Here is a 14,705-nt window from a genome sequence, read left to right on the forward strand (position 1 = left end):
TGGAACTTGCTCTAGAATTCCTATTTCAAAAGTCAAAAAGTGAGGAGTAAAATTCCTTTTTTTCTAAATAAAAGGATCGGGGTAATTAACCAAATCACCTAGTCAAACCATTAATCAACCCAAACTAAAATAGGCTATTCTAAGTAACCGGAATTCAACTAGGGTAGAGTTTTATAGAATTAAATTAAATAGGATAAAGTGCAAAATTTCCCTTTCACCAATAAATCATATTATTCCAAAATAACTTTCATCATAATTGTGAACCTCTAAATGCATAGACACACTCATTGGTCTAATCACATAATTCAAATGTGTCTAAATCTATTAAATCACCAAAAGGTTTAATTAGTCAATTAAATAGGATACGATGACCATATAGTGATGACATTGGCTAGGTAAGAACAATGAAACCACTAACTAAATGTGCCACTGTTAGGGATATAAATCTTGCACACTAAACAACATGATCAGGTGCAATTGTACATAGTAATATAGTCAAACTAATAAATGCATTAAAGCACGATAAATAACCATTATTTAAAAAACTCAATATATGATAAAATACCTCATAGAAAGAATGAAGTAAATAGCCATAGCAACAAATTGAAGTATCCAGAATCAAATAATTCCATCTTATAATCATAAACAAAGTATATGTCTGAATACAAAATAAATAGATATCATCATAAATCATCATGTCACATCAATAAGCATCATCATGTAGATATGATCAAATTGAACAACATAGAATCTAAGATCTATGATATTCATAAATTAAAATAAATTATTTGATCATTAGGTCCTCTTGAATGTCCTTGAACATGCATATCAAGTATCTCTTGAAACCAAAATAACAAGGTACATATCACACACACACACACACACATTCCAAAATAACTATATATATATATATATATATATATATATATATATATATATATATATATATCCCTTTAACCAATAAATCATAATATTCCAAAATAACTTTCATCATAATTGTGAACCTTTAAATGCACAGACACACTCATTGGTCTAATCACTTAATTCAAATGTGTCTAGATTTATTAAATCACCAGAAGGTTTAATTAGTCAATTAAATAGGATACATTGACCATACAGTGATGAGATTGGCTAGGTAAGAACAATGAAACCACTAACTACATGTGCCACTACCAAGGATATAAATCTTGCACACTAAACAACATGATCAAGTGCAATTGTACATAGTAATATAGAAAAATTGATAAATGCATTAAAGCACAATAAATAACCATTATTTAGAACATTCACTATATCATAAAATATCTCGTACAAAGAATGAAGTAAATATCCATAGCAACATATTGAAGTATCTAGAATCAAATAATTTCATCATATAATCATAAGCAGAGTATATGTCTGAATACAAAATAAATAGAAATCATCATAAATCATCATGTCACATCAATAAGCATCATCATGTAGATATGACCAAATTGAACAACATAGAATCTAAGATCTATGATATTGGTAAATTATATGATCAAATTGAACAACATAGAATCCAAGATCTAAGATATCTGTACCTTGTTACTTTGGTTTTGAGAGATACTTGATACACATGTTCAAGGACATTCAAGAGGACTTGATGATCAGATACTTTATTTTAATTTACCAATATCATAGATCTTAGATTCCATGTTGTTCAATTTGATCATATCTACATGATGATGCTTATTGATGTGACATGATGATTTATGATGATATCTATTTATTTTGTATTAAGACATATACTCTATTTATGATTATATGATGGAATTATTTGATTCTACATCCATACATACATACATACATATATATGTGTGTGTATGTATGCATGTATATATATGTATATACATACATAGATACATATATATACAAAAATAAAATATATAACATATGTGTGTGTTATGTACAAGATATTATATTATTAAAGTACTCAAAATGAACCTCAACTTGAAACATTGAAAACATTGAAATTGATTGCTCCCAGAAACTAGAGTGTATGGTCTAGCCTGTCAATCAAATAGAGTATAATAATGTTGAGCTAATGTTTTCTTGATACAATTAGATTCAATTACTCATGCTTTCCTCAGCTATTCTACTTTTGTTACATTCATTCTTAGTAAAAAATACTTAAACATTTTGAATAGTCATTTTTCTCTAACTTTAGGGTGTTAGTTATGTGAAGAGTAGTACTGTTCTACTAATATAAATCTAAAAGTGGGTTTGTGAAACTACTAATAGGTGTAACATTTCCATTGCTTTTCCTTTTGGAAAAAATCCTTACTTGAATAATTAAAAAATAATAATTCAATGAAATCGAGTTTCAAGAGTAAATAGATATTATCAATCCATTATCCATTTCAATCAGATATTTTTCAGTATTGATAGATTACACTCTCTATAAAAGAAACAAAGAAGATTCCAAAACTAAAACAAACTCTATAAACAACATTTTTCTCTTCCATTATTATAGATTTCTTGTTTTTTTTTTATAGCCAAAATTCAAGTCACGTTTGAGTAGATCAAAATAATCTAAGATATATGTACCTTGTTATTTTGGTTTCGAGAGATACTTGATACACATGTTAAAGGACATTCAAGAGGACCTAATGATTAGTTACTTTATTTTAATTTACCAATATCATAGATCTTAGATTCTATGTTGTTCAATTTGATCATATCTACATGATGATGCTTATATATGTGACATGATGATTTATGATGATATCTATTTATTTTGTATTAAGAAATATACTCTGTTTATGATTATATGATGGAATTATTCGATTATACATACATACATACACACACATATGTATATGTAAATATAGATACATACATACATATATATGTGTGTGTCTGTGTATGTGTGTATATATATGTATATACATACACAAATAAATATATATACAAACATATAATATATAACATATGTGTGTGTGATGTACAAGATATTATATTATTAAAGTACTCAAAATGAACCTCAACTTGAAATATTGAAAACATTGAAATTGATTGCTCCCACAAACTAGAGTGTATGGTCTAGCTTGTCAATCAAATAGAGTATGATAATTTTGAGCTAATTTTTTCTTAATACATTTGGATTCAATTACTCATGCTTTCCTTAGCTATTCTACTTTTGTTACATTCATTCTTATTAAAAAATACTTAAACATTTTGAATAGTCATTTTCCTCTAACTTTAGGGTGTTAGTTATGTGAAGATTAGTACTATTCTACAAATATACATCTGAAAGTGGGTTTGTGAAACTAATAATAGGTGTAACATGTCCATTGCTCTTTCTTTTGGAAAAAATCCTTACTTGAATAATTAAAAAATAATAATTCAATGAAATCAAGTTTCCAGAGTAAATAGATATTATCAATCCATTATCCTTTTCAATCAAATATTTTTCAGTGTTGATAGATTACACTCTCTATAAAAGAAACAAAGAAGATTCCAAAGCTAAAAAGAACTCTATAAACAAAATTTTTCTCTTCCATTATTATAGATTTCTTGTTTTTTTTTTTTATAGCCAAAATTCAAGTCACATTTGAGTAGATCAAAAGAATCTAAGATATATGTACCTTGTTATTTTGGTTTTGAGAGATACTTGATACACATGTTCAAGGACATTCAAGAGGACCTGATGATCAGATACTTTATTTTAGTTTACCAATATCATAGATCTTAGATTCTATGTTGTTCAATTTTATCATATCTACATGATGATGCTTATTGATGTGACATGATGATTTATGATGATATCTCTTTATTTTGTAATAAGACATATACTCTGTTTATGATTATATGATGGAATTATTTGACTCTACATACACACACACACACACACACACACACACACACACACATATATCTATATATATATATATAGACATATATACATATATACATATTTATATACATATATATATACATATATACATATATATGTATATACATATGTATATATGTATATACATATGTATATATGTATATATATATATATATATATGTATGTATATACATATGTATATATGTATATATATATATATGTATATACATATGTATATATGTGTGTGTGTGTGTATATATATATATATATATATATATATATATATATGTATGTATGTATATACATACATAGATACATATATATACAAACATATAATATATAACATATGTGTGTGTGATGTATAAGATATTATATTATTAAAGTACTCAAAATGAACCTCAACTTAAAACATTGAAAACATTGACATTTATTGCTCCAACAAACTTGAGTGTATGGTCTAGCCTGTCAATCAAATAGAGTATGATAATGTTGAGCTAATTTTTTCTTAATACATTTGGATCAATTACTAATTCTTTCCTTAGCTATTCTACTTTTGTTACATTCATTCTTAGTAAAAAATACTTAAACATTTTGAGTAGTCATTTTCCTCTAACTTTAGGGTGTTAGTTATGTGAAGAGTAGTACTATTCTACCAATATAAATCTGAAAGTGGGTTTGTGAAGCTACTAATAGGTGTAACATGTCCATTGCTCTTCCTTTTGGAAAAAATCCTTACTTGAATAATTAAACAATAATAATGCAATGAGATCGAGTTTCAAGAGTAAATAGATATTAGCAATCCATTATCCTTTTCAATCAGATAATTTTCAGTATTGATATATTACACTCTCTATAAAAGAAACAAAGAAGATTCCAAAACTAAAACAAACTCTATAAACAACATTTTTCTCTTCCATTATTATAGATTTCTTGTCTTTTTTTTTATAGCCAAAATTCAAGTCACATTTGAGTAGATCAAAAAAATCTAAGATATATGTACCTTGTTATTTTGGTTTTGAGAAATACTTGATACACATGTTCAAGGACATTCAAGAGGACCTAATGATCAAATACTTTATTTTAATTTACCAATATCATAGATCTTAGATTCTATGTTGTTCAATTTGATTATATCTACATGATGATGCTTATTCATGTGACATGATGATTTATGATGATATATATTTATTTTGTATTAAGACATATACTCTATTTATGATTATATGGTGGAATTATTTGATTCTACATACATACATACATACACACATATATATGTATGTATACAACTTATGTATATGTAGATATAGATACATACATACATATATATGTGTGTGTGTGTGTATGTATGTATATATATGTATATACATACATAGATACATATATATGCGAACATATAATATATAACATATGTGTGTGATGTACAAGATATTATATTATTAAAGTACTCAAAATGAACCTCAACTTGAAACATTGAAAACATTGAAATTGATTGCTCCCACAAACTAGAGTGTATGGTCTAGCCTGCCAATCAAATAGAGTATGATAATGTTGAGCTAATGTTTTCTTAATATATTTGGATTCAATTACTCATTCTTTCCTTAGCTATTATAATTTTGTTACATTCATTCTTAGTAAGGAATACTTAAACATTTCGTGTAGTCATTTTCCTCTAACTTTAGGGTGTTAGTTATGTGAAGAGTAGTACTATTCTACCAATATAAATCTGAAAGTTGGTTTGTGAAACTACTAATAGGTGTAACATGTCCATTGCTCTTCCTTTTGGAAAAAATCCTTGAATAATTAAAAAATAATAATTCAATGAAGTCAAGTTTCAAGAGTAAATAGATATTATCAATCCATTATCCTTTTCAATCAGATATTTTTTAGTATTGATAGATTACACTTTCTATAAAAGAAACAAAGAAGATTCCAAAACTAAAACAAACTCTATAAACAACATTTTTCTCTTCCATTATTATAGATTTCTTGTTTTTTTTTATAGCCAAAATTCAAGTCACATTTTAGTAGATGAAAAAAATCTACAATATTATAATTATCTTACATAATTAAGGGATAATATGACTATTAAATTATTCATCCTCTCCTCTTTCCCAATTTTTTGCAATAAAACTAAGAAATTATATAAATTTAGAGAGAAAATATTTTAAACCCATAACTAATTGGTGAGAACATACTTCCCTTTTTATGTACATATTATAAGTTTTATGGCAAGAAGCCATTATAGGTTCAGCCATAATTGAATTCTTTGATAGTCTAAATGTATGACTCTCATTGATGAAGCATTAGGATGCTAAGAAAACTAAAGAAAATAGTGATTGGTATCACAGTAACAAGCTTTGCAAGAAAGCATTATCATAAATCAACTAGAATTCATTGCTTGCAAAAGGTGTCTTGTGAATGAGAACTATATTGTCTTCAATTGGATACACTTCGATTTAAGACCTTTTAAATCCTCTTTAGTGTGTTTCCATTTAATATTCACACCTTAATAGCACTCCTCACTTCTGTTCTCCTCTTTCTCCTAGGTGAAACTAAGGTAGGACCTAACAAATCCTCGTCAATTTCCTATTTTCTTTAGACATTCACTACATTATGACTTCATATGTGAGTATCCTCTATTCTTAGGGCCCCTATCCTAGATTGGATATCTAGTAGATAGTCTGGGACATCTATTTCACCTTTGACCCTTGCTTGTCTTGAATCTAGAATAGGAAGACCTTGAAGGTTAATTTTAAGGACTAGATCAACCTAAGTTAGCCCAGTTTAGACTAGGTCGACCCAAGTAGAGCTAATTTAGACTACATTGACCAAGGTCATTCTAGATCAAACTAGGTTGACCCCAGTTGGCATAGTCCTAGAGCATCCAATGATTATGGGTTATGTGATGTTAAAATCCTCTAGTAAAATTATAATTGTGTAGATAGCCCTTATGGAATAAATTCATGAATATTCAAAAAATCTACTATAAAAAGGCATTGAATCCTTTATTTGTACATGAGAGGAGTGTAAGGAAACTTGCAACAAAGAACATAACTATTTCCACATAACCAATAATAGATCTAAAATAAACATACAATTGAAATCCACATGTAAGATACAAAAATTATGACATAAGATATATCTTGGAAAACCCTCATTGACGGAAAAACCCAGCTTCCAAAAGTATCCATCACCATGTATTATTTAGCAAAAAAACCATTTTAATACAACCATGGAAGCCTTCAAAGCCATATCCACAATAGAGAAATCCATGTGAATAAGCATGAATCCACACATCATGTTCCATGCTTCCAATGTTCACAAACGCTCCCTTGGCTAGCCTATCAAGCCTTGTCCCGCTTGACTCTTTTCTTTTTTTCCCTTTTCCTTCTCACACAACAACTACCCTTGTAGCTTCTTATATAGTAGCAAGTTACACAAAACCACCAAGTGGTATTACATATACCATGTGCTACCTAATCCACCAACCCCACATTTAATATATAAATTTTAATTCTTTTCCCCAATATTAAATAATTACATGAAATATTATCACAATGTTACAATACAACTCATCAAGTATATCCCATGGGAATCTTTCTATTTTGCAAATCTATCTAGATGCAACATTACATAATAAAATAAAATAAAATAATATAACAATGTTATGTGATGTGTACAACACCCATTATCTCAACAATCTCCCACTTGTTGTATACATTGCATAGGGTCAATTTGTAGCCACATAAATGAGCAAAGGAGCATTCCCTCCTATCACATCCACCATCATGGATCAAATTACATAAAGTCCTCCATCTTGGTACCCATAACAAAATCAAAGTATCCATCATCTCAAACATGAGTGAAGCCACCTTCTATTATGCCACTGCCATTGGACATACATAGAAGCCATCCAAGCAGAAAGCCACCAAAGCTATCACATTAAAAGATCATAAAATCCTCTACCAGCTAAAATGCCAAGCAATAAAAACCCAATCCAAAGGTAATCACATGTATCCATAGTTGTCAAAATATCCATAGCTGAAATAACACCCACATCAAGTGTCAAACCCATCCAACTATCCATACCTCCAAAGGTATACCAAGTGAATCTCACATCATAAACATATCAAATTTGTAACCTGCAATCATAAGCCTCAAGAGAAATACCAACCACATATATACCAAGAAGCTCCCACTGCAAAAGATAATGTAAAATATATAACCAATCCACTCACAACTTCTCAACAAAGTGAATCCATGTGGTATCAAGGACATTCACAATACATAAACCAATATGCAACAAGAACAACTCTCATAAAAATTCTCCAACAATATCTAAAGCTGTCCACAACCAACAAAGGAAAAAGATAAAGGAATAACCTCATCATCTTTCACATGACATACATGAGCACAAACCAGTGATCACAATCTCCAACCAATCTCAAATCCAATGTAAGGAAAACTAAACATATAGGAAGATAACCAAGACCAAAGAGAGAACCATACAAATCATAACCTGTAAGGAAAACTAAAAAACTCTTTGATTTCCTCTGAACATGGCCAAACTAGGGCATATTATATATCAAAATTTATCAAAATAGTGACCCGAATCCAATGGTGAGGTTTTTTTACCCAAGGGTCCATTTCTGCAAGCTCCCCCTAAAACCCTCATTTAAATGAAACATCAAAATAACATTTTTGTTCAACAATTCTATATGCCCAAAATCTACTAATATATCATCATAACAACATATCCAAAACCATCATATCTCTAATAAATAACTCATATATATTTCCCTTCCTTTTATCCTCTCATGCATTCCCATGGATTCAATCTAGGGTTACAATAATAAAACCATAGCTTTGATACCACTAGTAAGAAAACTTGCAACAAAGAATATAATTGTTTCCACATCACCCATAATAGATCTAAAATAAACATGCAATTGAAATCCACATGTAAGACACAAAAAATATGACACAAGATATAACTTGAAAAACCCTAATTAAGGGAAACACTCAGCCTCCAAAAGCATCCATCACCATGTATTATTTAGAAAAAACACCATTGTAATACAACCATGGAAGACTTCAAAGCCATAACCAAAACTAAGAAATCCATGTGAATAAGAATGAATCCATATATCTCATGCCATGCTTCCAACCTTCACAAATGGTCCCTTGGCTAACCTGTCAAGCCTTGTCCCACTTGACTATGTTCCTTTTTGTCCTTTTCTTTCTCACACAACAACTACCCTTGTGGCTGCTTATATAGTAGCAAGTCTCACAAAACCACCAAGTGGTATTACATATACCATGTGCAAAAACCATGTTCTACTTAATCCATCGACTCCACATTTAATATGGAAATTTTAATTATTTTCCCCAGTATTAAATAATTAGATGAAATATTATCACAATGTTATAATACAACTCATCAAGTATACCCCATGGCAATCTTTCCATGTTGTAACTCTATCTAGGTGCAACATTACATAATAAAATAAAATAATACAATATAACAATATTATAAAATGTTTGCAACACCCATTATCTCAACTAGGAGCAAGGAGCAAGCACGTATGGACACCCAAATCTAACTTAGGGAAATTGCATAGTGAAAGAAAGAGCTGGTTTCTTATTCTTCATTACAAAGTGAGGTCATTATTCTTCATCAAACATTCTAAGGGAAGTATATGAAACATGGAGTTGTGAAGGGATCTAGAAGATGGTTAAAGTACTTTAGCTTTGGGGGCTCAGTACGATTTCTACATCATACTTTAGATTTGATTCTTTGAACCTTCACACATTTACATACATACACACTTAAATGTTAGGGTTTTACTCACGTAGGAGATTCTTAGCATTTTAGTATATTTTCATTCTAGTTCTACGCATCTAGGATACATTCAAACATGTATACATATAAAAAAAATTCTTAACAACTATTCATGGAGGTGGAAATCACCAAAATGGGGAGAGTTGACTAAGGTAAACCCCTTTATTTCCAACCACACACATAAAACTTGTTGCAAATTTTTAGGATATCCATGATAGGTTTATAGATATGTGACCTACTCTTTGAGATATTTCTAGAAGAGTTAGTTGTAGATCATCAGACAACATCAACCTAGTAGAAGGGAACCTTTCTAAGGAGATCTAAACCTTATGTGCCTATTTATAGGGAGATTCCTAGGTTTTTTTCCTTTGATAGGTTTATTCTAAGATCTATGGTCAGAAGTTTAAAAATCTATATTTGTCATATCTCTTGTTTACATTGAATCAAAGAGAATTTGTTAGTATACTTCCTTGATGACACTCTAGATTTTGCATTGGCATCTGTTTATACTCTTTGGGATTTTACTAATCAAATTTAGGGCTTATTAAGAGTTATACTTGGAAGCCCCACTCTTTCTCTTGTACTTAACTACTTAGGGAGAAAGTGTTGAACTTTCCTAGTCTTGTTTAGATTGTTATCATTGGTGTCATTTTACTCCTACACATTTTGGTGAACCTGACATTAACTCTCCTTTTGTTTGATCTTGGTAGTTAGATCTTTATTTTATGCATTGCATTCATATGTTTAAAAAAATACAAAATATATTTCATTATTAGGATTACATTTCATTTTACATTGTTTATGCTCTTGAAAGATATTTCTTTGCTTCAAGATATATAGTTTATTTTATGATTATTTTGATAATGTCTCTATTAGGAAACCTTTAAGTTGTGTCATAGAAAAGGGTTGGATGAAAAGAATGAGATCTTCATTGAATCTATTTCTTCTATGACTTCCTCTACATCTTTTACCAAAAAATTTTACAATAGGTTAACATCATGGCTTCTTATGTGTAGTATTGAGCCTATGAAATTCTCTCAACCCCTTATCACTCTTAAAGGCTAGCCACCTCAATAAATGGTTATTACACTTAAGAGAGTTCCTTAGAAAGATACGCCTCTTACATTCCTTAAAAGGAAACCTAATTACACTTCAATTGCTCACACTTATCACACACAAAAAACCCTTGATCAAATATATAATGATAGTGTTGGAATACTTTTAGAATAACTAAGAGGGGGGTGAATTAGTTATCCAAGATCTAGATGTATAAACAAAACTTTTCATAGCTTAATGAAGCCATAAAACATTTATCTTCATGCATGCATCAATGAGACTATGCAATCACATAAAAATTGTAGGGTACTATCAAATCAACTTGTAGAAATGTAAACATGAAACATAATAGATTCATCAACACACTTGACACAATGATTTACTTGGAAACCCAATTTGAAAAAAAGCACCAGTAACATGCTACTCATTTTCACTCTTCTAAAATGATGCCTTATGAAAGGCCAACACTATTAAAGGTTAGAATACACACTATTAAATGTGACCTAGTTAAAGGATTTCAATCACCCTATTAGGAGTGAGCCTTGTTACAAGACTTTAGACCATTCACTTGTAATGTCACCCAATTAAAGGATTTACAAATGACTATTAGGTCAACCTTAACCCAAAGGATTTAACCTAGATTGATACAATTTTTAGAGAGTAACAATTAGGCTTGATCTAATAACAAATTACAACTTCATTTACAGATTATAGATCACTATTTTAGTCCTCAATTCTTCTTGGCCTTCATACCTTGCAACTCTAATAGCTTGTTCACCCTTCAAGAATTCATACTCTTAAGCTTTCTTGCTTAACATGCCAATGTACTTTCTTCTCTTAGGTCACTTGATGAAGCAAAACCCTTGACTCCTTGTCTTCCCTAAGTTTCTCACACATAACTTATGTAAGAGTAAATAATTAATTATTAATTATTTATTCTATTTACTTAAGCTTACTTAGGTAAATGCATTTATTTATTAGTTTTAGCCTAGGAGTTTGTTATAAGTTGTTGACAATATGGGAGTTTGTTCTCTCCTAAGTCATACTTATCCTCTCACCTTGTTTGAGGACTTTCCACCTCATGTGGATGTATGTTTAATTGTCACACTTATCTCCTAGCATCTTCTAGCTTATTCTGGAAGATTCCTTGAGCTCTTTATATTCGAGCTCCTTCATTGTATTTTATATCACATTCAGTGTATTGTAAATACATATTTTCTTGTGTTGCAATATCTTCTTCTCTCTCATGTCCTTTTAGGGTATTTCCCTAGCTCGACGCTCTTCTCTCCTTGGCTTCTCTTTGACAGGTTTTTGCATCCAGGTCATCTTGGGTGTCTTTGGAGTTGGATTTCATCAACTCCAACATGGTATCAAAGTATTCCTACGACTACTTTGTTGAAAGTTTTTTGAAGCCATAATTCGAAGACACAAACCCTAGTTTATTTGTGCTTTTTTTTTCAAATCAAGGAAACATCATTTTTTTGGAGCACATTAGGCCCAAACAAACACTGCCATTAGATCCAAAAGGTTGTTGGTAGTCAGGATTCATATAAAACTTTTCAATTTTGGAGACAGGGCTCCGGGAGGAAAAAATATTTTGTTACAGGACCTTCCATACAGATTGTATAAACGATTTTTTAGAGAAAAATTAAAAAAATTAAAAAATCTACAACACTGCCACTGTGCCACCACAAGGCTGCCACTGTACCACCTGCTTGCGCCCTGTAGTGGCTATAGCAAGCAGTGCCACCTTGACTATCGAACTCCACCAATGCTTAACTTGAGTGCCTCCTTCGCTGATCCTCTTGTTCTCCACTGGTTTGCTGCTCAGCTCCAGTGCCCTTTCCAATAGCTCCTCCTCCTTTCTGTAACTCAACCAGTGTCTACCGCTCTACCTGTGTTTTTAACTAGTGCGCCACCCCTCTTCTTAGTTAGCAGTACAGTTAGCCACCACATCAACATTTTGTGCATAGCCAACACCACACAAGTGGGACATGTGGCACATGTGCCACGTGACACTTTTCCATGTTGCCCTACCACGTCACACGTACCACATAACTGCCTACAACATGGCATCCACATGGCTATCATGTGGCATCTTTCTTGCAGCGACAACCTTCAAGCTATCAAATTTAATGCAGTGTTTTGCTGACATTAGCATGACATTATCCTACACTAGGATACCTTGCTTGCACATCTCCAGGGTCATTTTTTGACAAACCTTCAATTTTTTAGCCATAACTTGAGCATACAGAGGTATTTTTTGATCCAAAAGAAGCACCGAAACGTTGGTTCCAAGACAGACATTGGTGCAAGTGTTTTTAAGTTTTGATGCATTTTTGTTGCCCATTTTTTTAGTTGAAGTCCAAAGTTATATTTTTGACTCCAGCTTGAATATCTTTTATGCCCCATGTCAATTTTTTAAAAATGTTATGTTTTTGGAAAGCAGGTTTTGTCACATTTTCATAAATGTGGTCTTTTTTCTTAGATTTTGGTCCATGCTCTTTCTATCATATTTTTTGCATTTTCAGTCCATGGTGAATATCTTTGGTGTTTCAGGTTTGAGGGTCATTTTCTTGGCATGGTTTCCTTTGTTTTCAGTTGTACTTTGTTTTGTTGCAACTTGTTTTTGGTTTTGATCATTTTAGCTATCATTTTGAAGTACTTTTATGTATCGCACTGAGATAGAGTGCCACTCTTGCATTCCGAGGGTCATGAACATTGTTTTTGAGTCAGTTGTACATGCACTATTTTTATAAAGCACCATGGGGGGGATATTTTTCTACTATTTTAGGCCTTCTTCCTTGGTCAAGTGAGTGTCCCTTCCATGAAATTAGCACCATGCAACGTCATTGTGATCGTGTCTTTATAGGTGTTTATCCCTCTTCCTCTCTCGTCGTTCTTGGTTTGTTTGTAGGAGACTTTGGCCCATATTCTTAGTTGCCTATCATCTCACCCTATCTGCATTAAGGGGGGATTATGTTGTTGTTCTAATGCATCCTTGGTTTAGTGGTTCGATAGTGTGAGCTATGTATTCAATGGTTGATGCTATATACAAGGTGATTGCAGTGGGTGGCTATCTATGCATTTCAGTGAGATGAATTATCTACCATATAGACATGCTTGGTTCGTGCCTTCTTGTTCCATGGAGGTTCTTTAGATCAGCAATTTTCTTTTTGATGGTAGAGTTTTTGCGGCTTCTTCATGCTTCGGTGATGTTGTTCATGATCACTCCTTGTTCCTGTTTTAGGGGACATTTCCCTAGTTGGAGGCTTCTTTAGTTCTTCACTAGGTTTTCACCTCTTTTTGGGGGAGGATTTTTCACATGTGGTTTTCTCTCTTTCCCCATTTTTAGAGGTTGCATCTTTTGCATTGTACATGGGTAGCTAACATGGCCTCATTGCCGAGACCCATTCTACATTCATCTTAGTTTTGTGAGCTTAAGGCATTTCCCTAAGTTGCACTTAAGGGGGGGTGTTAGAGTAAATAATTAATTATTTATTATTTATTCTATTTACTTAAGCTTACTTAGGTAAATGCATTTATTTATTAGTTGTAGCCTAGGAGTTTGTTATAAGTTGTTGACAATATGGGAGTTTTTTCTCTCCTAAGTCATACTTATCCTCTCACCTTGTTCGAGGACTTTCCACCTCATGTGGATGTATGCTCAATTGTCACACTTATCTCGTAGCATCTTCTAGCTCATTCTAGAATATTCCTTAAGCTCTTTATATTTGAGCTCCTTCATTGTATTTTATATCACATTCAGCATATTGTAAATACATATTTTCTTGTGTTGCAATATCTTCTTCTCTCTCATGTTCATTTAGGGTTTTTCCCTAGCTCCACACTCTTCTCTCCTTGGCTTCTCTTTGATAGGTTTTCACATGCATGTAATCTTGGTTATCTTCAGAGTTGGATTTCATAAACTCCAACAACTTATTTGCA

This window comes from Cupressus sempervirens, chromosome 3 (genome assembly GCF_028749045.1).
Source record: "Cupressus sempervirens isolate cs-2001-9-10 chromosome 3, ASM2874904v1, whole genome shotgun sequence".
NCBI lineage: Eukaryota > Viridiplantae > Streptophyta > Pinopsida > Cupressales > Cupressaceae > Cupressus > Cupressus sempervirens.